Consider the following 19,116-nt stretch of genomic DNA (forward strand, 5'->3'; position numbering starts at 1 on the left):
TGGCAGATCAAAGCAAGTTCGATGTAACGCGGTTTCACCTATAATGTGGTAAGATTTTTTGTCTCCCGAGGACAGCGTTATATCGGGGTAGAGATATATAATCAATGCAGGTCAACAAGGGTTTATGGAAAATAGACCCTAGCAAACTAATTTGGCATCTTTTTTTGATGAGATTACAAATTTGGTCGATAAAGATAGTGTTGATGTAATATACTTAGATTTCTGTAAGGCATTTGATTTGGTACTGCATGACATTTTGATTAAGAAACTAGAACGATATAAAATCAGCATGTACACATTAAATGTACTAACTAGCTAAATGATAGGTCTTAGAATGCAATTGTAAATCTCGTGGGTATTTTTAGTGGGGTCCTGTAGGGATTGATTCTTAGCCTTAGTGCATTATAATCTATGAAAAAGACTGGTTGTGTTTAGGTTGGGTTTAGCTAACATGCTAGCCATGCCTGACCTAAACACAACCATTTTCCCCAGTATAAATGCAGGGTTGCACTTTGTCAGTCCATTTAGCTAGGCTAGAACTGAACCAGCTAAAAATAGTACAACAAGTTGATGGAGAAAATGGTCAAGTTTAGGTTGGGATTATTTAGCACATCAGTGAAGCCCAATCTGAATTCAACCACTTTTCCTAGTCGAGCCAAACTCCACAATATATAGCAAGATTTGAATGCTGCAAAATCACCTTTCATTTGGACTACGCAAGTAGTAGACCTAGCAATCCTGAAGCTAAGACCCAAGAACAAAATCTTCCTATTTTTAGAGGGGTGTTTCCCATCATGTCCTAGCTCCTATATGGTGTTTGGCTATACCTCAAGCTCCTCAAAAATCTTTCACTTTTCAGCCTCATCCTTATTTCTCATTAATCATCTTTCATGATAGGTCTTGGACCACAACTCCCACCATCCCTTCTAATCTTCAAATACAGAGTTTAAACAAGTAAAAAACCCTATGCGACAGCAAAAAGAGCAATACAGACACTGGTGGCACAGGGCTTCCCCATCCTGCCTTCCCCAAGTGCTGCTGGTATTAATCCTATAGAAAATGAGTTAGGCTCCAAAATGCCACCTGTCTTTCTGTAGTGAGTTAGGATTACTTGCTGTATTAGAGGTTTATTGCGCTAAATGAGAACCAAGTAATCAGAGCTCCAGTCAGGAAGTGCTGCTGCGGTGTACTTGGTTAAAAGGAAGTATTCACTCTCTAAGGGTATGTCTACACAGCAACGTAAGCCTAGGGTTAGTGGGACCCATGTCAGGGAACCTTGGGCTTGAAGTCTATATTGTATTTTAACCCTAGGTTAAGAATTTTCTGACGTATGCTCAAACCTAGGGCTCTGGCGCCACATCACAGTGCACAAACCTGAGTCAAAGTAAATATATCCCAAAGTGCCTAGCCCCTACCTCCCCCACCCCCGCTAATGTCAACACTCTAGCCCTAGGAACATGCTGCACTGTGGGAAAACTCTACTGCCCACCTTGTTTCCTAACTGTGACTGTGCTACTGATGGGTCTCAAGTGCCCATAAGAAGCATGAGCATAAAAACTGCATAATTAGCTCCTCTGGTGGCTGTGTCGGTAGAATGACTACAGTTTGAGAAGGGTTTATACTGAACTACCACCTAACCTGAGAATTGGGCTCTCCACATCTAGGCTGAGTCACATTGGCAGGAAAATGCCCCTGTGCACCTGCTCTAAGGTGCCACAAGTACTCCTGTTCTTTTTGCGGATACAGACTATTCTGAAACCTGTTCTGAAGATAGTTAGGACACTAGTCTCCAGGGCTGTCAAACTATTAAAATGAAACTTTGCAATTCTTAATTTTTAAAATGGGATGTTCAGTGAAGGTGTTTTTGTTTGATTTTTTTATTTATTTTTGTCTGTTTTGAAGTTTGTCATAAAATGTAGGTTTCAGAGGAAAAACACACACACACACACACACACACACACACACACAACCTGGCTGCTGCCAAATGCGGAGCAGTGAAGTGCATCCCCAGGGCTTCAGGTGCAGTGGGAGCCCGCCCCAAAGCTTCCCCACCACGGGAAGCTGCAGGGAAGTTTTGGGGCTGGCTCCCAGTCACCGTCCTCACAGAGCCTGCAGCCCGGGCCCCCCTGTACATGAAGCCCCAGGGAGGGTACAGGGGGCCTGGGAGCAAGGGCCAGAGAGCAGAACAGGGACCAAACGCTGCTATGCAGGGAAGGGAAGCGGCATCTGGCTCAGCCCAGCCGGGGGAGGGATGACTCAACATCCCGGTGGTCGGGAGTCACTTCCTGCCTGTCAGCTTTGCTCCTTGCTCTGGGCATGCTCTGCACAGCAGCAAGGAGGAGCTGGAGCAGGAAGGGGGAGCACACTCAGCCAGGCAGCAATGGCACTTCCTGCAGTGCTGCTCCTCTGCCACCGGGAACTCTGGGATACACCAGAGGATTTCCAGGACCTGAATCAAGCCAGGGCCACATGTACCCAGGAAAGCAATTGGGCTCAGACCCTCCAGCCCTGCACGGTCTGGGGACCCTAGGTAAGCACAATTGGTGTGTGGACGCAAGGGGGGTTAGGCTAGAGCCCGGGCTTACAATGCTGAGTGTAAAACACGGGCCAGTTAATGCTACTCACGGTTATACATTATTTAGGTCAGTTGTACAGTGCAGTTTAAAAAATGATTGACATCTAAATATTGGAGCCTAATATGACTAAAGAGCCAATGATACTTCTCCCCTTTCCTTTTATGTTGCCAACTTTGACAAACTTCCAATCACATTGAAAGAGTCAGTGCCAGATTCAACATCATGTTTTTAAAACAAACTTCCTTGGAAACAAGAAATAATAAAACAGATAGGAGGATAAGTCAGTGCCTAGGGAACCCAGAGTAGACCAAGACTCTATTGTGCTAAGTATCAGAGGGGTAGCTGTGTTAGTCTGGATCTGTAAAAAGCGACAAAGAGTCCTGTGGCACCTTACAGACGTATTGGAGCATAAGCTTTCATGGGTGAATACCCAGTTCGTCAGACACATGTGCTAGACACTGTACAAACACAGAACAAAAGCACTCCCTCCACTTACACTCTAAGTCAGGGGTGGGCAAACTTTTTGGCCCGAGGGCCACATCTGGGTGGGGAAATTGCATGCAGGGCCATGAATGTAGGGCTGGGGCAGGGGGTTGGGGTGTCGGAGGTGGTGCAGTGTGCAAGAAGGGGCTCAGGGCCCTGGCCCCGCGCTGCTCCCGGAAGCAGCCAGCACCATGTCCCTGCAGCCCCTGAGGAAGAGGGGGGCGGGGGAAGAGGGCTCTGCGCGCTGCCCTCACCTGCGGGTACCTCCCCCGAAGCTCCCGTTGGCTGCGGTTCCCCATTCCTGGCCAATGGGAGCTGCTGGGGGCGGCGCTTGCAGGTGAGGACAGAGCGCGGAGCCCTCTGCTCACACATCCCCCAGGGGCCGCAGGGCCATTTCCAGGAGCAGTGCGGGGCCCGCGGCACCACGGGGGTGGTAATCCCACGGGCCAGATCCAAAGCCCTGACAGGCTGGATCCAGCCCGCGGGCTGTAGTTTGCCCACCCCTGCTTTAAGTATAAGACAAGACACAACAGATGACGTGTTGCCAACATTAAACAACACCGAACAACATTAAAGGTTGGACCCCTTGGTCTGAAATAGCCCAAATTTGGTGACTTTCCAGGCATACTGTAAAAGCACCTGTTACGGTTTCTGGAGAAGGCTGAGGGTGTATTTTCTTGATGATGAAGGGGGTAGGTGGCTCTCTGGACAGCCAAGTTCCTGCAGAACTGATTTTAATGCTGCTGGGGTTTAATTTAATTGTACTTATTGTATGATTAACAATGCTAGGGCCCCTAGAGCTTTGGATAGACATTATTTTTTTTAATCTAAGTAAATAAAACAATGTTACCAACTCTTGCAATACTTGGAGCTCTTCGTAAAGCCCCAGCTACTGGAATCAGGAGATTGCATGAAAATCTAAGCTTCCATTTTAAAAAAAAAGGAAGTTTCCAGCTTTTGTAGTTGTGGAGAAAAAAAAAAAAAAATCTTGAAAATGTGAGGCGAGTGCACCCTAAAGGCTCAGAAACCAGAAAGCAAGTAAGAACTCAACATTTTAAAAAAAAACTTCATGATTTTTAGGGGCCCGAACACTTGGGATTGGCCATGGTAAAGTGGAAAGAACATTAAAATCTAGTTTATTTTTCCATGGCTTGTGCCAATTCTTTACCTGTTATTCAGATTGGACAAACAGATTTTTTATTTCTGTCAGTAATACTGATATGCCGCCTGCTTCTTGTGATTGTCTCCCAGTACCTGTATTGTTTGGGAATGGCACACTGTGGTCACAGCCCATTTCTTGAGAAGATGCAAAATCTGACTTGAAAATTGTAATCTTTTCCAGTCTGAGAAATGCCCCTCAAAAGGAAAAGAGTCCTAAAAGTGCAAGCACCATCACAGTCAAATGCAGAAATCAGCATTTCCCTACGTGCACTCATCTACTGCAAGCCTTTGGAGGGTAAAGGAATAATGAACCAACGGAGCTGTAATTAACTTTTATATTTTGAATTTATATCACACACACACCTGTACCAAGGCAACTGATTGCTAGCAGGAGGGAAAAATTTCCTGTGATTGCCTCATTTCTGTAAAGAATGTATACTCCTCTGCATGCATGAGCCAAACAAGACAGAATTTTGCAAATGTAATAATTTAACAAGTACAGCAGTTACAACACTTTCCTTACAGACTGCAACATATATTTTATCATTACAGGCTTGGCCAGCCATCATGTTCTAATTACATGTACTTACAGAGCATCTTTTGTTAAAGGATCTCAAAGCTATTTGCACCTATTAATTAATTTTCACAACACCCCTGTAAAGGAAAGTGGTCTTCTACAGTGTGGACATTGTTACATAATACTTCGATAGCTAAGGGCTAAATTGAGGCACAAAGGCCCAGGTCTACAAATTTAGGCTCCGCTGAGATCCACAAAACTCCTGATTAATCACACTGTTTAAACAATAATTGAATACTATTTATTTAAATATTTTCTACATTTTCAAATATATTGATTTCAATTACAACACAGAATACAAAGTGTACAGTGCTCACTTTATAGTCATAAGTATTTGCACTGTTAAAAAACAAAAGAAATAGTAGTTTTCAATTCATCTAATGCAAGTAATGTGCAATATCTTTATCATGAAAGTTGAACTTACAAATGTAGAATTAGGTACAAAAAAAAAAAAAAAAAAAAACCTGCATTCAAAAATAAAACAATGTAAAATTTTAGAGCCTGCAAGTCCACTCAGTCCTACTTCTTGTTCAGCCAATCGCTCAGACAGAAAAGTTTGTTTACATTTGCAGGACATAATACTGCCTGCTTCTTGTTTACAGTGTTACTTGAAAGTGAGAACATGCATTCTCATGGCACTGTTGTAGCCGGCGTTGCAAGATATTTACATGCCAGATGTGCTAAAGATTCATATGTCCCTTCATGCTTCAACCACCATTCGAGAGGACATGCGTCCATGCTGATGACGGGTTCTGCTCGATAACAATCCAAAGCAGTGCAGACCGACATGTTCATTTTCATCATCTGAGTCAGATGCCACCAGCAGAAGGTCGATTTTCTTTTTTGGTGGTTTGAGTTCGGTAGTTTCCGCATTGGAGTGTTGTTCTTTAAGACTTCTGAAAGCATGCACCACACCTCGCCCCTCTCAGATTTTGGAAGGCACTTCAGATTCTTAAACCTTGGGTCAAGTGCTGTAGCTATCTTTAGAAATCTCACATTGGTTCCTTCTTTGCGTTTTGTCATATCTGCACTGAAAGTGTTCTTAAAATGAACATGTGCTGGGTCATCATCCGAGACTGCTATAACATGAATGCAGGTAAAACAGAGCAGGGGATATACAATTTTCCACCAAGGAGTTCAATCACAAATTTAATTAACGTATTATTTTTTTAACGAGGGTCATCAGCATGGAAGCATGTCTTCTGGAATGGTGGCCGAAGCATGAAGCAGCATACGAATATTCAGCATATCTGGCACGTAAGTACCTTGCAATGCCAGCTACAAAAGTGCTATGCAAATACCTGTTCTCACTTGCTGATCAATAAGAAGAGGGCAGCATTTTCTCCTGTAAATGTAAACAAACTTGTTTGTCTTAGCGATTGGCTGAACAAGAAGTAGGACTGAGTGGACTTGTAGGCTCTGAAGTTTTACATTGTTTTGTTTTTGAGTGCAGTTATAACAAAAACAAAATCTTCATTTGTAAGTTGCACTTTCAGGACACAGATGGCACTACAGTACTTGTCTGAGGTGAATTGAAAAATACAATTTCTTTTGTTTATCATTTTTACTGTGCAAATATTTGTAATCAAAAATAATATACACTTTGATTTCAACTGCAACACAGAATACAACATATATGAAAATGTAGAAAAACACAAATATTTAATAAATTTCAATTGGTAATCTATAGTTTAACAGTGTGATTAAAACTGCAATTAATTGCGATTAATTTTTTTAATTGCGATTAATTTTTTTTTAATTAATCACATGAGTTAACTGCAATTAATCGACAGCCCTAGACAGAAGCAGTACCGCAGATCATAGGTGGTCAATGGTCTACAGATTGAGAGCCAATGCCATATAATGGAAGTAAATTCAGAAAGCTTTTGAACTGGTCCCTGTTTGAAGTTATTTCTAAATATAAAAAGAGTTAAACAGGACTCCCTTCAGCTCTTGAGTTTCTGGGCCTTTTGAATAGGTTGTAACTCCATAAGACTTATTTGATGTCTGTTCACTCCACCATCAACTGCCCACAGAGATGATCAGAATCCCTTTAGAGGCAGGTAGATAGCTACGTTTAGGAATGGCCAAATGTGCTATCATACCAGGGCAATTATTTAGCCCAGCTCTTTATAATCTGTTTCTTTAATTGCCAGAGCCTATGCATTCCAGTTTCCTTTTCCCTGGGCTAAGAATGACAGAAGACAAGAACTTCTTGAGCAAGAGCTCTAGTAGAGAAGCTCTAGCAACTCAAGTTTACTACTACACAGCCATTTACCACAGGAATTCAAGCTATTCCCCTTCCCCACTCCTCACTTGTCCCAAAGCAAAATCTGCACGAGATGAACACACTAGTATTACAGAGAGCAAATGTTGGCCCTGGTCTAAACTACAAAGTCACGTTAGTACAACTACATCGCTCAGGGGTGTGGAAAATCCACACTCCTGGGCGATGCAGTTACACCAACCAAACTTTCAGGACAGAGAGTGCTATGTCAATAGGAGGGCTTCTCCTGTCAATATAGCTACCACCTCTCAGGGAGGTGGAGTACCTATGCTGATGGGAGAAGCTTTCCTGTCAACACAGGTAGCGTCTTCACTAAACGCTACAGCAGCACAGTTTTATCAGTGCAACTGCGCCGCTGGAGTGCTGTAAGTGTAGACAAGCCCTTAGTTTCTGAATGGGAGGTTTGTTGAGCAGATTTGTTGCAATACTGCAACTTCTTTAACCTTTTCAAACCAGTTTATGAAAAAAGTCTGTTTCTGTCAAAGCATTTATGGCCTCATTTATGGCTGAGCACCTGCAGCCCCTGTATTGAGGTCCTCAGAACCTCTAAAAGTCAGGCCATTACTGTACGAAATTCACCCCTTGCCTGGGGAAAAGTAGTTTTCACAAAACTCCTGCCTGTGCCCCATGAAATATGGGCAATCTACCTCTATAACCTCATCATCTCAGCTGGTATTTTCAGCATCCACCCACACACCCCTATTTGCACTTATAAACAGAAAAGAAGTTTATGGTGAGGGCTCTAGTATTTTCAGGGCTGGCTCCAGGCACCAGTGGAGGAAGCACATGCCTGGGGCGGCACATGCTAAGGCACATGCTAAGGGGCGGCATTCTTGGGGCAGCACAGTCCGGGGGGCTTCCTTTTTTTTTTTTTGCTTGGGGCTGCAAAAATGGTAGAGCCGGCCCTGAGCATTTTAAAAGGCAAGATTTCAAGGACAACAGCAAAAAACCTTCAAGACTGGTGTTCACAAAATATCATGGAGGCATACTATACATTGAAAGTTCCACTGTTAGCCTTAGTTTGACCTCCCCTGTAACTTTTTGTCTGAGCAAACAATTTGAAGATTTGTGTGTGTAATGTAGGTTAGAAGAAGAATTTTCTTCTGAAAATTTCATAACACTAGGAAACCAGAGTGTCTGAAGTGGAGGACAGAGAGGTACACAGATGAGACTTTCAGGGACACAATTTCCATCCCTTCCAGATGATGTCATTGTATCCTCTCACTCTGAGGCTACCCCTCTGGGGTATGGGACCCCAGTTATTAGAAAGAGACAGGTAATAGTAATGGGGGATTTGATTATTAGAAATATATAGTTTGGTTTGTGCTGACCAGAAAAACCTCAAGGTGAATTGCATGCTGGTTGCAGACCTCTTGAGACATCTAGATAGACTTATGTGCAGTGCTGGGGAAGAGCCGGTGGTCCTGGTATACATAGGCAGTAATGACATAGGGAAAGGTAGGAGAGAGGTCCTGGAGACCAAATTTAGGCTACACTAGCAGCCTATAGATAAGGCTACAATTTAGTCACAGAGGTCACGGCAGTCTCGGATTCCATGACTTTACCCCGCTTCAGCTGTCAAGTACACTGTACTTGGACTTTCAAAAAGCATTTGACAAGGTTCCACACCAAAGGCGCTTAAGAAAAGTAAGCAGCCATAGGATTAGAGGGAAGATTAGAGGTCCTCTCGTGGACCAGTAACTGGTTAAAAAAATAGGAAACAAAGGGTAGGAATAAATGGTCAGTTTTCACAATGGAAAGAGGTAAATAGCGGGGTCCTCCAAGGATCTGTACTGGGACCAGTGCTGTTCAACACATTCATAAATGATCTGGAAAAGGGGGTAAACAGAGAGGTGCAAAGTTCACAGACAGTACAAAATTACTGAAGATAGTTAAGTCCAAAGCTGACTGTGAAGAGTTACAAAGAGATCTAAAAAACTGGGCGACTGGGCAACAAAATGGCAGATGAAATTCAATGTTCATAAACAACGTAACGCACATTGGAAAACATAATTCCAACCCCATACAAAATGATGTGGTGTAAATTAGGTACTGCCACTCAAAAAAGAAATATTGGGGCCATTGTGGATAGTTCTCTGAAAACATCTGCTCAATGTGCAGCGGCAGTCAAAAAAGCTATCAGAATGTTAGAAACCATTAGGAAAGGGACAGATAAGACAGAAATATCATAATGCCGCTATACAAATCCCATGGTACCCCCCATCTTGAATACTGCATGCAGATCTGGTCACCTCATCTCAAAAAAGATATTAGAATTGGAAAAGATACAGAGAAGGAAAACAAAAATGATTAAGGGTATGGAACAGCTTCCATATGAGGAGAAATTAAAAAAGACAGACTGTTCATCTTAGAAAGGAGATGACTAAGGGGGGATATGATAGAGGTCTATAAAATCATGAATGGTGTGGAAAAAGTGAATAGGGAAGTGTTATTTACCCCTTCATAGAACACAATAACCAGTGGTCACCGAAAAAAATTAATAGGCAGCAGGCTTAAAACAAAAGGAAGTACTTCTTCACACAACACAGTCAACCTGTGACACTCATTGCCAGGGGTTGTTGTGAAGGTCAAAAGTATAATTGGGTTAAAAAAAGAATTAAATAACTTCATGGGGGATAGATCCATCAATGGCTATAAGTCCTGGGTGTCCTAAGCCTCTGACTGCCAGACAGAGGATGGATCACTCAATAACTGCCCTGTTCTGTTCATTCCCTCTGAAGCTTTTGGCACTAGCTACTGCTGGAAGACAGGATAGTGGGCTAGATGGACCATTGGTCTGACCCAGTAAAGCCGTTCTTATGTTCTTGTGAAACAGTTTTCACAGTGTAGTTTAAAAAATTAGCACTCTATATATCAGTGTTTCATGGACTCTTTTCAACAAAGACCACAGTTTAGATTCCTAAACTGGCCTCAGCCTTCAGTGAAGGATGTCTTATATTCCTTATTTGATCTAGACACTTTAACATAGGATACTTGGAAAAGCCCAGGAGAAAAAACAAAAACAAATGATCATTAAATGCATCTGTGTTGTGAGAACTGGTGGACATATACATATGTGAAAGAGAGTTTAAGATACACACTCCATTCCGCATTCTCATTAGAGAAGGTGGCCAGCATCCTTTCACACCCCTCCCAAAAAGCCTCCTTTCAACCAGGCACTCGTATCATCTCAGCTTACCCATGACCCCTCCATTGAATCGCCTGCACTCCATCTCCCTCCCACAGACTCCTGTGATACCCTGGTTTGCCCCAACCCACCACAGCCTTTAGAGGCAACTCTGAAGTGCCTCACTTAAGGGACACATTTAAAAGAGAGTGAGGTTCCATGGAAGTTACAAGCATTGCTGGCTATTTGGAGAAGGATCAGTAGGTCACAAAGACCTGAGGCCTAACAGAATTTTTCCCCCGAGCAACATGGATAGGCCTGAGGACTTATAATACTCCTTCCCTTGAAGGTTAATCCATGGCCCTAAAAGGTGTAACACACTTTCTATTTGTTAAATCCTTCAGGTGTTTCAGCATCAACAGAAACCCATGGAATCCTCTGCATCAAAAGACTGAATGCAGGGTGAAGTACTCCAAGGTCTATTGATATTTCTGATGAAACTCTGGAGGCTGCTTGGGCCACTTCATCTGGGTAGGAAAGGTCTCATGGAGGTGGTAACTGCTAAACACCTCACCAACATTACAAGACTCACCTATCAGTTATCTTAGCAAAATCTGACACTTCTAGAAATCTTAGAAGGACCTGCAGAAGCAATAAACCCAGATCCTAATCTTGCAAACACTTACGTACATAAGTAATTGTATGTATAATGGGACTACTCGCATCTGTAAGCGTCTGTATGACCAAGGCCTAAACCACCAACAATTAACTGACCAGATGCTCACATGGCTACGTGTCCCACAGAAAGTAAAAATGTGATGAATTGCCTTGTAATTATTGTTTTTGTCAGATGTCCAACACCAGGCAACCAGACAGAAATTCCAATAGTAAAGGGACACTGACAAGTTAAAATTCATATTTAAAAAAAAAAAAAAAAAAAAAAAGAGTTGACCACCTAAGTTGCTAGCACCTTAGATTTTTAGAAATCGAGTTTATTCTTCACCTTTTAGGTTCTTGTACTTCAAACGCACATCTGCCTAATTTTACTCATATCAAAGGCAGTGGGACTACTCACATGGGTAAAGTTAAGCACAGCTGTAAGAGTTTGTAGGCTCAGGGCTTTAGACTGTCCACTTCTTGCGTTTCTATCCGTTTGAGCAATGTAAACAAACCATTCAGTTTTTAATCTTTCAGTTTCTGATTGCATGCATTAGGAAAATAATTGCAATGTTTGGTTTTCAGCCACTACATTAAAATGCTAGATAGCTTTTAAAAATAAACTGTTCCCATACATATTTTTATTTCAGTGGAAACATTTCTATTGCCATTAGGTTTTGTCAAATATTACTTAAGAAAATCTAGGTTGACCTGACGGCATCCCTTTAAGCATTTGATCTTTAGTAATTAAACTGAAAACTAAGGATGTGCTCTTGCAAGCTTAGGTGCAGCGTCTGTCTGTGCATGAGAACTTACAGGATCAGGATCTAAACTGTGACAAAACTGGTCTTATGAACAAGTCTGTATAAACCAGCCTGAAATGTCTGCAACAAGACATTTTGAGCAATGAGAGCTCACAAATACAAAGATTTAAATCTTTGCCAAAACTGGTTCCTTTCACACCCGAAAAAAAATCTGTCTTCCTGCCTTTGACAAAGCATGAAAAAATTCAAGCCAAAAGGAGTTTAGTGAACATTTGGAGATTTATAACAAAAACACACAGAGACGAGATTATAAAGGAAACAGCATTTAACCCACCACTATGCAAGCCCACTAGTGACTCCCTATCAGTGGGGCATTGCCCAGAGCAATGACTCACCTCCTCACTGCAAAATACAGAAGGGGGCGGGGGAGAAACATTCTAACATCTTTGGAGATAAAAGGAAATTAATGTTTTGCATCTGGTATGCAAGTTATGTCTGAATAAAACATGCACCAGAGTCTGCAGCTATACATTCCTGTACAAATAAATAAAAATTAGAAATAAGAAGGCAGATATGTAGTTGGCCATGTGAATTGATTTCAGATCCCAGTCTCAGATCCACAAGCTAGTAGGAGGCAGAGACTAGCCATTCACAGCAGCAAACTTATCAGATAATTTATTTTAAATACCTCTAACTAAATACAATACTAAGACTCATGAAAAGTGACAGATTAGCAACACACCGAAAATTGAAGTGCTTTTCATCTACAGACCAAGTACAACACAGACAGCAGCAGGAGAAGCTTCTCCAGATCACCCCAATGATGTGCCCACAGCCTACCCATGATAGCCACCTCCTAGGCATACAAGAGCAGGTCAGTCCCCATGCTCATTTATTCCTGGGCTTCTCTGTTACTCACAAGCTCAAAACGTACCAATTATTATGGTGTTTTCTGTAATGTGAACTTTCCACTGAGAAGCAGGCCAATTCACCTCTCCTCCCCCATTAATTCTGGATGGCAATAGCTTTCAGTCATCATTGACCTGGGCTGGATTCAAGCTGGTCACCTAAGAGGTTAAAGGACCCAGATCCCACTACACACTACTACCCAAACCAGCTTCCCTAAATCTGGTGACCTGAGCAGTGATGTTCATAGAGTTCAGTTTCTCAGATAAATGGTGGCTGCAAACCCTGAGGGGGCTGGAGGTATGTTTAAAGCAGGGGACAATGATCTTCAAAACTTTAAGGGGCTTACAGAATATCTTACTACTACTACATCGCTGTCACCGAGGAAAATGTTTTTAAGCCATCTAGTTCTTTGCACCCCTCACCTTTAAAAAGCCTCTCAGCCTTACACTTTAATATCTAACTCTCATCTGACTGGAAAAATGCCAGGAAGCATCTTTGAATGCCTACAGTTTGTAATTCAAACACCAAAAAGGCTCAAAGTTAGTTGGAAAGTGATGATTTTTAAAAGACAGCACAAGGCACCCACTCAGATTCACAGATTCTAAGGCCAAGAAGGGGCCATTGAGATCATCAAGTCTGACCTGGAAACAATTTAAGTTGTTTCTGTACAATTCTCCCCCTACTTTCCCTCAAATACAACAGACTTCTGAGCTCACCCTACTGAGCTGCTCTGTCCCACCCTCCATCTGCAGCCACGCAAACCAAAGAGAGATCTGAAAGGAGGAGTGAATGTTGATTGCAAGGGTAAGATGTTAGGTCCATTCTCCCCTAAGGACCACCACAGAGACTCTCCTCTGAGTGATGGGCATACTATTTTTAGGGTTGCCAACATTGTCAAAAATGAGGGACTGCTTTCTTAGCACCCCCTCTTCTCCATATTATCATCATTATTATAATTAATATGATCAATAGTAATAAGCAGTACTCACCTACACTTGCCAGAGGTATTTCTTGCTGCTTTTTGCAGCACTCAGCAAGTCCTGATCTTGTTGTACACAGAGATGAAGAAATAAGGGCCATCCCTTGTAATAAGGGACTGTTGGCAACCCTACCAGAAGCACCTTTCTAGCACCCACTAACTACATCAGGTATGCTGGGTTCCAAGCCCTGGGGATGGTACGCTGAGCTTCCAGCCTGGACTTGTTGCAGGTAATTTCTCTGAAGCCAAATAATGGGTGCAAACCACACATTACGCCAACAGGTCCTAGCAACTCAGAACGTGCCCGGCTCACCAAGAGGGAATGTTTGCATTTGCAACAAAACTCATTGTTAAGCCACTGTGAGTCATCGGAGTTTCCAGCCGCCTTTAGGCTACGGGATTAGCCCGGCAGCCCTCGACCCAAGCAATGCTGCTTAGTCTGCAAAGCGCCCGGTGACTAATGCCACACACAATTCCCACCCCACCCCCGGCCAGGAGAGGAGAGCAGAGCGGGGCCGCCCCCAGTGTAGAGCGCTCGCTGCACCGCGCTGGCGGGGACGGAGCCACCAGCGGCCTCCCCGCAGCCCGTCCCGCGGAAGGCAGCAGGGGACAGTCGGAGCAGCAGGCGAGGGGCCGCCCCGCTCCTACCGTGCAGCAGGAGCAGGCAGGGGGCGAGAGGCTCGCCCAGGGCCACGGGAAGGGCGCCCCCAGGCCAGCCCCGCCGGCAGTCCCGGGGGTACGGCCTGGAAGGGGTTAGGCCAGCAGGAGAACCCGCCCAGCAGCCCAGGGAGCGGAGCAGGGGCAGACAGGCTCAGTCCCCCCGCCAGCAGCTCACCTGGAGGCCCGGCCGTGCAGCCAGCGGCCACGCTTCCAGCGCTGGAGCCGAGCCCCTGCTGCTCCCTCGCAGCCCGTCCGCTTCCTCCACCTGCTCCAGCGCGGCTCCTCCTCCCCGAGCAGCGCCCGCCCCCTCCCCGGGAGGGCTCCGCTCGGCCCCCCTGCCGCCCGCCCGCCGCTACACCTCTGTGGGCGCGGGGCAGGGGCAGGGGCGGCCGCAGGTAGGATACCGGGGAGAGGCTCAGCCCGCCACGCGAAAGTCCTCCCTGGACAGAGGCTGCGGCACAGGCTGCCTGCAAAGAGATGTGGTGAGGCGGGCCCAGGAGTGACAGTGCGCAGGTCTGAAGGAGGTTGGGACTGCAAACTCCAATCTGAGGGTGAATTATTAGCCCCATATAAATAAGTGGTTTTTTTTCCCCCCTCTAGTGAGCCCATCATTTACTTGTAAGCACGCCAGGGTTTATTTGTTACTACTTGTTTTGAAGCCAGCAGCAGATCGTGATGGTTTTTGTCTTGATCGGCCCCTGCATCACTTTGCACCCCAGTGGTAAATGAGCTTTTGTTTTGGTGTGGGCATTATCGCTATTAAAGAGAGATGAGGAAAGGCCCAAGCAGGAGCAAGGATTTCTGGAGTCTAGTCCCAGCTCTGTCACTATCTTGCTGTCACATAGGGTCTGAGCTTTCAAAGATACATTTACACACTTGTGGTGAGGAATCCCAATGAAATCATGTGTTTAGCTTGAATCCACTAGGACATCCCACATATCTGAAGTGAAACATGCATACATTTTTGCAGGGGCTAAATTTATCTATGCCTCAGTTCCCCATCTGTAAAATAAAGGAGGAAAAGGTATTATCACAGTTTAATAAACACATCTGTAATCTGGTTTAATAAATGCACTTGAGCTGTTCAGTTTTTTAAAATTTTCATACAAAGTTTCATTCAAAAAATTTCAGGTTTTTAAGTTTTCAATGAAAAACTTGAAACAAAATGCATTTTCTCATTGTATTTTGTTCTCCCCCCCCCCATTTTTAAAAACTTTACTGTTTTTTTCCACTGCAGTAGGCACTTGTCTGCATCTTTAGATAAAAATCGGTCTCTAAGTCACTTTTTGAAAATGGGACTTTAGGCTCCTAAGCCATTTAAGGGCTTTTGAAAGTTGTATACTAAGTGGTGATGGCCACACAGCAAGTCATTGTCAGAGATGGGATTTGAATATAAGAGTTCATGGCTCTCAATTCTGTACACTAACTTTTACACTCTAATAATAACTGACTTTAGTTTTAGGATGTACAACACAGAGTGCAGCTGTATCATAGTAGATGAAAAACTTACATTTTTCCCCATTTCCATTCTTTTGAATGTTTTAAAAGTTGACATTCGCTCCACTGCAGATGACCCTGCAAAGCTGCCCACACCACTTAAGCCCTTAGAGACAAAATCCTAGCCCAGAGTAGTCTAAAGGGGTTTTGTCATTGACTTCAGTGAGGTTGGCATTTAGACCCCAATCCTGCAAACACTTATGCACATGCTTAACTTTAAGCCTAAATAATCCTATTCACTTTAAGGGGACTACTCGCTTATAAAGTTCCAGTCCAAACTTCAAGTGGTTCATTGGCACAGCTGCAGTGCTGCAGCTATGCCTCTCTAGCAATGTAGCGTAGACACTTAATACAGCAACAGAAGGGGGTTTTCCATTGCTGTAGTAAATCCACCCCCTCAATAAATGGTAGACTAGGTTGATGGAATAATTCTTCTGTTGACCTAGCAGTGTCTACACCAGAGCTTAGATTGGTTAAACTACCGCTCTTGGGGGTGTGAATTTTTCCACATCCTTGAGTGACATAACTAGATTTATCTAAATTATAGATGTAGACCAGGCCTAAGTCTTTGCAGGGTCTGGGTCCTAGTTCTTAAATCGGAGGCTTAAGTGGTGTGGAGAGCCTGGAATAAGCCCTCTGCACTGGGTGGAATTTCAAGCACAATGCAAAAGTATTTCAAAGCTGCTATATTTTTTTACACTCATAACAACCATTCTGTAAAATTCCCTATGATTATATTTTAAAGCATGTTCATTTTCAAGAAGATGAGCCATTTATGTCAAACCTCAAATTAATATTCTGATTGAAAATAAAATTTGTCAGGGAAGTGCAAGACAAACACAGTATGACATTTTAATGTCCTTTGAACAGCTGAGATTATGTTGTGATACTAACACATTCCCAGTTTTCAGATTCTTGAGTAGGTTGGTAATTTGAATCTGAAAGATACTTTGCATCTCAAGAATTTCTCAGGTGATGAGCACTCTATCATGCTAAGATGGACTTACAGCCAGTATTGCTTTAATTTCCTTCTGCTTAGGTTAGTTTCTGTCACCATTTGGGAATATATTGCAACTGAAATCACAGAAACAAAACTTCAAGAAAACCAGCCCAGAGAGGCTCTGATCTTGATTGGAGCCTCTGAATGCAACTATAATATATGTAAAGAATATTTGCTTTGTGGATGTATGAAGATACTAACTGTTCCTCCAAGAAACATACATTTAGCTTTTAAAAATAGAAATATTTTAAATGTAAAGATGTTGTGTAGTTGTGTTAATCAAAGCCCTAAAGAGGCAGGAAAAGGCTCTCAGGTACAAAGATAAATAGATAAAATAAGAACAAATATTTGCATATAGAGTATTTCTTCTGTGTTCATTGGACACATCACCTTTAACAAGAATGAGCTCTCAAAACTGGAGACTGTCATACAAAACCAACATTCCACACAAACTTCCACGTGGCTGGACTTTACAAAAACAAGACAAGCCATTTACAATGCACACTTTACTTCTCTACAGAGGAAAAAGGACAGTAAACGATCTAAACTCCTTCATGCCACAGGGGGTACAACAGTGGTACCCTTAACTCACCCAACAATATTGTTAATCTATCTAACCACACACTTAGCCTGGCGGAAGAGTCTGTCCTGTGTCGGGGACTCTTTCTGCCCCACTACCCCCACGAAAATGATACAGTTCTGTGGTGATCTGGAAGCCTACTTTCGCCGTCTCCGACTCAAGGAATATTTTCAACACACCACTGAACAGTGCACTGACCTCAGGAACCCTCCTACCAACACTACAAGAAGAAGAAGTGTGTGAACTCCTCCTGACGGTCGAAATGACAGACTGAACTTCTACATAGAGTGCTTCCGCAGACGTGCACAGGCTGAAATTGTGAACAAACAGCATCACTTGCCCCATAACCTCAGCCGTACAGAATGCAACGCCATCCACAGCCTCAGAAACAACTCTGTCAGGCATGCGTCTGACGAAGTGGGTATTCACCCACGAAAGCTTATGCTCCAATACATCTGTTAGTCTTAAAGGTGCCACAGGACTCTGTTGCTTTTTACAGATCCAGACTAACACAGCTATCCCTCTGAACTCTGACATTATTATCAAAGGGGCTGACAAAAGAGGTGCTGTAGTCATAATGAACAGGTCAGATTATGAACAGGAGGCTGCCAGGCAATTCTCCAACACCACATTCTACAGGCAGCTATCCTCCGATCCCACTGAGGAGTACCAAAAGAAACTACACCATCTGCTCAAGAAACTCCCTGCTATATCACAGGAACAAATCTACACAGACACCTCTAGAGCCCCGACTGGGGTATTCTATCTGCTACCCAAGATCCATAAACCTGGAAACCCTAGTGTCAAGCCAAAGGGGTGGGGGGGTTCGGATACACTCAATGATACCAAATCAGGTGCATAAGTATAACCGGTTTTATTGCCAAAGTATAATAAGCTCCCAGCCTTCACACATTACTAAATGTGTGCTTTCCAGCAAGCAAGCAAGAATCAATGCTTATGCCCCTTCTGCTACGGACAGTCCCGGACCCTCCAGCCTTGTCCTTGGGGGTTTGTAGCAGGCACTGCTCCAGCGTGGGGAATTCCTGGGCACTCACAAGGCCAGGGTCTGCAGGTGAGACTGTTCATCTAAAGCAATTCTCATAGCTGCTCTTATCATAATTTCCTTCTAAGGAGGGACGTATTCATCCATAAGCAGGCTCTGGCAGGAAACATAACTGCTCTCTATTCCCACACTCACTCTCCGGCCTTCCTTATCTCTTTTCTTGTTTATCCAGTCGAGTGGCTGACCGGCCGGACTGGCTTGCAAAGCCAGTTCACTACTAGCTCCCCCCAAACCATTCTGTAACAACAGCCAAAGGTAATTTGCGGTCAGCCCCAACACCTGGACGCCCCATCATCTCAGGCATTGGCACCACAGCAGGATTATCTGGCTATTTGGACTCTCTCCTCAGACCCTACGCTACCAGCACTCCTAGCTATCTTCGAGACACCACCAACTTCCTGAGGAAACTACAATGCATTGGTGATCTTCCTGAAAACACCATCCAGGCCACCATGGATGTAGAAGCTCTTTACACCAATATGCCACACGAGGATGGACTACAAGCTGTCAGAAACAGTATCCCTGATGAGACCATGGCACACCTGGTGACTGAACTTTGTGACATTGTCCTCACCCACAACAATTTCAGATTTGGGGACAACTTATACCTTCAAGTCAGCGGCACTGCTATGGGTTCCAGAATGGCCCCACAGTATGCCAACATTTTTATGGCTAACTTAGAACAATGCTTCCTCAGCTCTCATCCCCTAGCACCCCTACTCTACTTGTGCTACATTGATGACATCATCATATGGACCCATGGGAAGGAGGCCCTTGAAGAATTCCACCTGGATTT

The 19,116-nt window shown here is 43.7% G+C and overlaps 1 protein-coding gene across 2 annotated transcripts in view; it reads right to left on the reverse strand.

Annotated features, from left to right (window-relative positions):
• SH3BP2 (SH3 domain binding protein 2) overlaps positions 1–19,116 on the reverse strand; it is a 167,295-nt gene that overhangs the window by 47,764 nt on the left and 100,415 nt on the right. Inside the window, exon 1 of one of the 2 annotated variants that reach the window (XM_024198564.3) lies at positions 14,356–14,392. The exons of the other annotated variant lie outside the window; for it this stretch is intronic. The gene's annotated coding sequence lies outside the window, so the exon portion shown is untranslated. Of the gene's footprint in view, positions 1–14,355; positions 14,393–19,116 lie in introns of those variants that run through there. 2 annotated transcript variants of the gene reach the window in all.

This window comes from Terrapene carolina, unplaced genomic scaffold (genome assembly GCF_002925995.2).
Source record: "Terrapene carolina triunguis isolate 2854851 unplaced genomic scaffold, T_m_triunguis-2.0 Scaffold66, whole genome shotgun sequence".
Lineage (NCBI taxonomy): Eukaryota > Metazoa > Chordata > Testudines > Emydidae > Terrapene > Terrapene triunguis.